This window comes from Sapajus apella, unplaced genomic scaffold, assembly GCF_009761245.1.
Source record: "Sapajus apella isolate SASKATOON/1434 unplaced genomic scaffold, GSC_monkey_1.0 scaffold71, whole genome shotgun sequence".
Lineage (NCBI taxonomy): Eukaryota > Metazoa > Chordata > Mammalia > Primates > Cebidae > Sapajus > Sapajus apella.
This window is the reverse complement of record NW_022437011.1, coordinates 2,730,731-2,739,393: the sequence shown is the minus strand read 5'-3', so window position 1 is coordinate 2,739,393 and position 8,663 is coordinate 2,730,731. Positions and strand designations below refer to the sequence as shown.

At 40.7% G+C, this 8,663-nt stretch overlaps 1 long non-coding RNA gene across 1 annotated transcript; it reads left to right on the top strand.

The window, feature by feature from the left end:
- Window positions 1-1,801: 1,801 nt before the first annotated feature.
- LOC116531490 lies at window positions 1,802-4,138 on the top strand. The gene is made up of 2 exons (XR_004260450.1): window positions 1,802-3,075; window positions 3,735-4,138. It is a non-coding gene; the product is annotated as an uncharacterized LOC116531490 (long non-coding RNA).
- Window positions 4,139-8,663: the final 4,525 nt, after the last annotated feature.

The window sequence follows — 8,663 nt, the reverse complement described above, 5'->3', positions numbered from 1 at the left end:
CTTTGCTTTCTTCTTTGGATTTGAGACAAGCAACCTTTTTTCTCCCTCAAAATGTTTCCCTTATTTGGTTCTAGTTGTGCCCTACTGAGTCCAAACATGAGGGAAATAACCGCCAACCACACATTCATATAACACACACAAAATAATGTCTTGCATTGTGGAAGAATTTGCTATTGTCATTGTTTTTTAACTTATTTTCTTTATATGTCTTTGAGTTCCTTTTGGAGTCATTGAATTCCCTTTTTGAGTGTTTTTTCCAAGATTACAGGCTCAAGCCATGGGTTTTAAAATAGCCATAATATATTAACTACCTATGACATTACAGCCACCATGCTAAATGCTTTAGACATATTAACTCAACAACAACTTTGCAATATAGGTATTTATTATCTCCTTTTTGCAGTTGAAAGAGCCATGGCTCAGAAGCATAAGGTGATTTGCAAATGCTGATACTAAGCACTCTGAGGCAAGATTTGAACCTAGGTCTCCCTTAAGCAGCATAAATGTGGCTGAGGAATATCTGAATTCATTCACATCCAGAAATCACATTGTAGTTGTTGAATTCTTTGGCTGGAGCTATACCTTGATCAACAGAACTGTGTAATCTAGAAAATCACTCTGAAGGAAGGACTTACATGTGAGTTTTGGGGATTGCAAAGTGTTGACATTTTCAGACTGCCTATGTATATTGCTGCAGATGTTGGTACAATTCTGCGTGGTCCAGTTTGCACTGATTATAAGACAGTCTGATAAAATCTTATGCCATCCCTCCAGAACATGAATACTGGAACCACTCATTCAAGGGGATCTGGAGAGCGACCCACAGTAGAGTGAGTCACAGAGACCCAAGAGGTTCAACAATCTGGAACTCAGAGGCTGCTGGAATGAACTGGAAGAGAAGAGCTATGTAGCAACCAGGACATTTAGGAAATGTCACTGTGAATCAATCCATCTGCACTGGAGGAAAAATGAAATACATAACAGAACATAATGCCTTCTTGGGGTGAGTGTGGGGGCTACACTTGTGTGTGCACGTTTGTGTGTATATGTGTGTGTTTGATGGGGTGGGGGCTGCTTCTTTTCTATGAGTCATTTCCAAGTAACTTCTACTCTCACTCAAAATGTAGCTCCCTTAAGCCAGTTTTCCTTGCTTTCTCTCATAGGTGAACCATCCTGGGGAAACTGAGATAACCCCAAAGTAGATTCCATGATGGTGTACTCTGGGGTGGGGTGGGCTGCTATGTTTTGTTCTTTCTCTGATTTATTCCTGTCTCTGCTCACATTTGCAGTCCCTTTCTCCCACTAGAACATTGGTCATTTAAAATATATTCATAGTAAGATGACAAACAGTTCCTCTTTAGAAATACAAATGTATGGCTCTCTGAGTCTTCATGTCCTCAACTATAAATGCTTATACCTCCCATCATAAGCAAGCTGGCCCTTGTCAACACACACACATACCCACACAATGTTGTACTAGGTGGTTCATAGGAGAGGATTTGAGGAGAAGACCAGGTTAACCTAAAGACAAGCATGTTGATGAAGCCAAGTCAGGAGCAAAGGGAGATCAGAACAGCTTGGCAGCAAACAGCATGGGCCCTGAGACCATATCAACAGAATTCAAATTGTGCCCCTGCTACTCACAAGCTATCGAACCTCAAACAAATGACTGAACTTCTCCAAGACCTCATTTCCCCACCTATAAAATGGGCATGTTAATCATACCACCCTTGAGGTTGTTGTGGGCATTAATTGAAATCATGCATTCAAAGAATTTCATCCAGTACTGATATACCATAAATGCTCAGTAAACATTAGCTGTAGTGTTTATTATAGAGTACACAGGGTAAAAAATATAATAGCAATTATATGTTAAATATTTGTAATAAACAAGGCCCTAGGTTAAGTATTCTAAGTACATCATCTCTTTTCATCTTTAGAGAAACTCCACAAGGCAAATTCTAGAATAACCCATTTGACAAGTGAGGAAACTGAGGCCCAGAGAGGTTAAGTCATGTCTCCAAGTCCCAACGCTGCCAAATGTCAGAGTCCAGTGTTGACTCCAGGCCTTGAGGTCCCAGCCAAGTCCTACCACCAACTTCTTTTCCTAAAACCTAGAATTAGATCACTTGTTGAACATCCGTTGACACTTTACTTTCCAGGGAATTTTCAAAACCCCAATCCCTCAGAAGCCCCAAAACCTTTAATATGGCCCTTTAAAGCACCAGGAACATTCACGGCAAAAGCCCAATAACTACACATGGAGTAGAAATTAACATATGCAGAGGACTTTTTCTTGTTCATACAAAAGCTTTTACCCATACTACCCAAGGTGTGAGAGTGAATATACTGCAGGAATGTACTTCCTACTACAGAAACCAGCAGGGCAAAGGAGGTGCTTTCAGTAGGGTATGTGTAACCCTTGCTGTGCTCTGAAGAAGAGGGTCAATTTCTTTGGTGGAAGTAGCAACACAAACCATTCCTCCAGCAATAAAATCCACAGCTCCCTTGACAGCAAAGCTAACCTCAGCCATACGGGCTTATCATGTATTTCCCAGGACCCAGGAGTCTTTGAAAGTTTCTTGAGTGGGCTTCTACCTTAGCATTTGCTTTCTGTCAGATAATACAGTGGTTATGTCTGAAGGGTTTCCCCGAGGAGTTCCAGTTCTTTTAGTGGTGGTAACATCAAGTAGTCTCCAGACATTGCAGGTGGGTGGTTGAAATGCTTGCTTTGGGAGGGGTGACCAGTCAGCTGGGGTCACAAAAGCCTTGTAATTAGAATCAGTGTGACTAATTTCCAGGTAGAATGAGAGGTTCTTGCAAATTGCTTTTATAGAAATTATACTCACTGGCATCCAACCTGCCCTGAATCACCCTATGCTCACAACAGAAACAGCTGGTGTCAGAGAACTCTACAAATATGGCAAATCATCACATGGGACTTTATCCATGGAGGCGAGAATCCTCTTGCATTGGAAGCTGGTATGCTGATGATGTCATGGTGGCTCAACTTTCCTGGTGTCTAAGAGGAGTGTCAGAGAGCAACCCTAACATGGATGTGTTGGGTGACCGTAGGTAAGGCTTTCCTTTTTCTGGTTCATCTTTCAGACAATAACAAAGCTGAGCTAAAGGGTCTCCAAAGCTCACCAGCTTCCACTTTGTATGACATAAAGTTATCTGAACATGAGTTCAACCATGAGGTGATAAGAGGTAGCAATTGAACATTAGCTGTTTCATCCAAAAGCCCTACGAAGTTGTCAGCATTAATATTCCCATATTACAGAAGCAGAAACGGAGGCCCAGAATAGTTAAATGCTTTGCCCAAGACCATGCACAGAGCGAGGATTTTTACCCAAGCAGCATAATCCCAAGGTCTATGCTCTTAACCATTCATAATGTTAATGAAAACACTAAGAAACCAATGATGCATACAAAGGGTTCCAGATCCTACTTTTCTGGATGTCTCCATTTTTATCCATAAGCAGTGTGTGTGTCAGTTCTCAGGCATCACCTGGAGGACACATATATAACACTTACCTAAGCCCTAGCATGTCAACCCTGGACAGGTCCTGACAGATTACAGATGCTGAGGTTTTTAACTCATCATCCTTGGGCGTGCATTAAAGGGTCTATGGGCCCTTTGAAAGTATGTGTAAATATGGGTGTGTGTACATAATTCTAAGAAGAGATTTCATAGTTTTTTGTTTTTGTTTTTGTTTTTGTTTTTTTTTCAGATTTTCAAAGGGGTCTGTGAAATTTTAGAGTCATCTTTTGACAGTTGGTAAAACTGAGACCTCAGTTGGAAAATGGACTTATCCCAGTATACACAAGGAGTGACAGAACTGGGTTCAGATCCAAGATCACCTGACCCCAGTCCCACTGCTCTTTGACTACATCACACTGAGCTAACTCATCCCTGCAACATGCACCAAGAATCTTCCAGGGTTAAATTGCAGGGTATAACATGCACAGCTCAGAGTGTTTGGGAATAGTTTGGAAAATCATCATGCTCCACATATATCATCGACTTTAACCTCAGACCTCTGTATCTTGTCATTTCTTTGAAGTTTGTATCATTGATAGTTACCACTGATCTGCCACTCTGTTCATCTTCTGTGAATGAAAACTTATCCCACAGCATTGCATTTAGACCTGGTCCAGTCTGCCTTTACCTGGCCTCACCCCAGGCTTCCACAGATGCTTAAGGTGTTTGGGCATTTGTCCCTCACTGCTTTGGTTGCAATAATCAGTTCAAAATAAAACTGACCACAGCTTAACCTACACAAAAAATGGGTTAATGAGTAAACATTCACAGAGGAATCAAACTGTCCCAATAAAATTCAGATCAATCAAATTTGAAACAGGAAAATTTGACCTAGTAGAAATAAAACTACAATGGAAAATTCACAATGGCAGGAGCTAAAATTTGACCCAAATAAATTACTGTCAATAAATTACAAGCTATCATTGTGAAATTTCACATGCAAAAGAATTACTCTCCATAAAATGATTTCAATAAAATAAAAAAGAAGATGGAAAAAGGTAGAAATTATTTAACTGCTCTGTATCGAACACTTATCTTGGAGTGAAATTGAGTAAGCATTAATTAAGAAAATACTTTCTTGAGAAAAATGTGGCTATTATTGGTGTTTTTTATGTTGTACTTACAAGCATGGAGTCAAAACACCCACAGCAATAAATCGTGGAGATCAAAATGGATGGCAGACTAAACATACGTTCAAAATGACAGCACCAATAAAGGGACGTTACAACTTCCTATACCTGTGCTCGGTAAGCGGTGGAGGCAATCATTTGCAGATGACGCTCGGACACGGAGGCAGACTGAGGCCATCCCTGTCTTCTATGCTCACCTAAACAGCCAAGCACCTAGCCCAGATTACATTCCTCTAAGCATGTCTCAGTCCCACAAGTTCAACAAAGAAGTGTTAATTATCTTCTTCGCCCAAACAAGTACTCTTCTGAAACGCCTGTCAACACAATAACAATAATAGCCAACACTTATATAACATGGGCCAGGCACTTTACATATATTAACACATTTGATTCACACCACAATCCCATGAGATAAGTACTATTATCATCTCCGTTTTGCCAGTGACAAACATGAAGCACCAAGAGCTTAACAACTTGCCTAAGGGCACACATTTGATAAGCAGTGGAGTTGTTCAGTGGTGCCACCATGCATCCTAGACAGGAAGTTCAGGTGAACAAGAGCTAGCTAGCTGAAGTTCTATAAAATTGATCAGAATTTCAGCTAAGGTTTTATGCAATACTTGCAATATAGATAAGGTTTGGATTAGTGTCCTGACGCTGCCACTCTCTATCTACAGGACTTTGAGTAGGAATTAATCTCTTAACGTCTTTGAACTCATTTCTTCACATGTGTTATATGAATAATTATACAATGCAACTATTTCTTGTAGGTCAGAGAAATTAAGAGAAGTCAATTATATAATAGGAGTAACCTTTAGAACAGTGTTTGAGGTATAAGTGCTCAAATCCAAACTGTGATGATAAGAATAATAGGTAAGTTCATCAGAGGATTCTGACTTGCCTTGGAGCCCATATGACTCATGAAGTCAGGGACTGTCATGATCTTGCTCACTGGACTGTGAGTTTCGCGCATAAGAGGTGTTCAATATTAGTTGGTTGGTTGCTTGCTTGCTTGCTTTGTTGGGTAGGTGGGTGGTTGGGTGGTGAGATGGTTGGTTAATTAATTGGCTGGTTGGATAAATGAATGGATGGACAGAAGGATGGCTGGCTGGCTGGCTGGCTGGCTGGCTGGATGGATGGATGGATGGATGGATGGATGGATGGATGAATGGGTGGGTGAGTAGATATATGAGATGGGTGACCATCTGACTCCTCTGTCTCAAAAGAGCTAAACTCAGAATTTTCCTCCTAGTGCTTTGCACACATGCATCCAATCTTCCCCAGACAGACTAACAGATATTCAAGGGCAAGGATGAGCTTTTCATCCTGCATCCCACCATGCCCTGAACTTATGATTTCCCAAGGAAAGAGACTTGAGATTCTGAAACAATACTCTGAACCACTCAGACCTCAAAATACCTTAAAGTTGCCACCTATCCCCTGGCACTTTATTCCATAGAAGATTCATCACTGAAGGGATGTCCTGTGGTGTTTGGTGCAATAATGCTTATATAAGCCAAGGTCCCTGCCCCTTGGCTGTCATCAAGATTTTCTGTCATCCCTCCTCTTTAAGACAAAGGGAAACCTTCAAATGTTCAAAAGAGAAATATTTATCTTGAAGATCCTAAATTCCGAAAGGGAAAACGTGTAACCATAGTTACATAATTATGTAAAACACTGATTTTTCAGGTTAGACAAAACTGGTTTTGAATCTCTGCAAACATTTGAAGTACTTTAAACCTTGATTCCTTCATCTGAAAAGGGAAGATAATGTCACCTCCTTTGGAGGATCATTTGGAGGATCAAATCCTATACTTCAGGTAAATTACTTAGCACAATGACTATCACAGCTTCAGTAAAAGAGCATGATTATCCTTGGTCGAACTACTACCTTTTTGAAAATTAAGAAAAGATATACCACATCTATATCAACTTATTCTAAACAAATGAAAATTATGCTTATTATTGTCAATAAACTTTTGCTGAATACCTGCTATGTATGTGAGCAGCCCTATCACCTGATTTCTCCATCACTCATGAGCAATAAGTAGTTATAATATAGTTTTAAGACTTTCTTCTTCTTATAAGTGACAAGAGGTCAAAATCTGAGCCCAATATTTCATCCCCTTATTTTTTTATTCACTCATTTAACAAATCTTTAAAGGCTGGGCATGGTGGCTCACGCCTGTAATCCCAGCACTTTGGGAGGCCAAGGCAGGCGGATCACAAGGTCAAGAGATTGAGACCATCCTGGCCAACATGGTAAAACCCCACCTCTACTTAAAAAAAAAAAAATACAAAAATTAGCTGGGCGTGGTGGTGTGTGCCTGCAGTCCCAGCTACTCGGGAGGCTGAGGCAGGAGAATTGCTTGAACCCAGGAGGCAGAGGTTGCAGTGGGCCGAGATTGCACCACTGCACTCTAGCCTGGCGCCTGGTGACAGAGCAAGACTCTGTCTCAAAAAATAAAAAATCTTTATTGAGAGCCTGCCATGCATCAGACACTCGGATGCACTCTGGAAATACAGAGCTGAGTGACCCAAACAAGATTCCTGCTTTCATGGAACTTCCAATCTAGGTGGTACACATGGAATATTTCCCCCCCAAAAAAAACTTACAATAAAGTATACTTTTAAACTGTGATAAGTATTTTGAAGGAAAAGTGCAGGGACCAACGAGCACAAGCAAAAGAGAAATGTTAAGGACATGAGGAAAAAGAAAACAGAGACAAAATGGCCTGGTGCCGTGGCTCACACCTGTTATCCCAGCACTTTGGGAGGCTTAGGTGGATGGATCATTTGAGCCCAGGAGTTTGCAACTAGCATGGGCAACATGGTGAAAACCCATCTCTACAAAAACTACCAAAAAAAAAAAATTAGCTGGATGTGGTGGTGCATGCCTGTAGTCCCAGCTGCTTGGAGGCTGAAGTGGGAGGATCACCTGAGCACCTGAGCACCTGAGCCTAGGAGGTCGAGATTGCAGTGAGCTATGCACTCCAGCCTGGGCAACAGAGTGATACCTTGCCAAAAAGAGAGAGAGAGAGAGAGAAACAGACAGATGGACTTCACACAACTTGGAAAGAAAGAAAAGAATGCCACAGGACTTGGAAGAGGATCCGAATATCAGTTTATGTAAGCTCTTAGGCCCTTAAAACAACCAGAAATGAAAATCCAAGTAATCTTTCTGTTTGCTATCCTTTCCCTCCACCCATTAGAGCCCCAAAGCTATGTGTTCTAGGACAGACAGAAGTTAGTTTTGTTTTGTTTTATGAACAAGTAGTTTTTGGTCACCATGATTACCATGCAGCTGTTATTTCAGCCTAGCCCCTGGCAGCTCCCCTGAGGAGGAAAGCAGATGTAGCCATTTTCACTGCTTGCTGTCTGGTACAACATTCAAAGAATCAGGGGCATTCCTATGAATGTCTCTATGAATTAGATGTCCGATATATCCCCAAATGAACAAACATCAGAAGTTCTCTACGTGGGAGAAAGTTCAATAACAAAAAAAGTCACCTTCACACTTATTTGGCCCATACAAGGAAGATAAAGAAGTTGAGAGTCATACAGATCATGTTTAAATATGGTCTGCTAGATTTGAAAGGTTAAATAAAATAAAAGACAGAAATGAGGCATCTATTTTCAAAATCCTTTTCATAGATAATGGTAAAACGTGCAACCCTACATTTAAAACACACACACACACACACATACACACACACACACACACACACACAGAGTAAAATGGAAGGTTATGGAAGTAGATAATTAAGCATTCCTAAATACTGAGTAAAAAAGTGTTACTACCAATATTTATGCATAAGAAGTAAAGCATCTCTACATGAACATGGGCTCTTCCCAGGCTACTTGTTTCTCAACACATATTTGGAGAAGGACATCCCTAACAACTTTTTCCATGGTGTCAAAAATAGGTTATTCTCTCATGTTCATGATCTTCTGTCTGCTACCACCATTCAAGCTACAGGTACCATGAT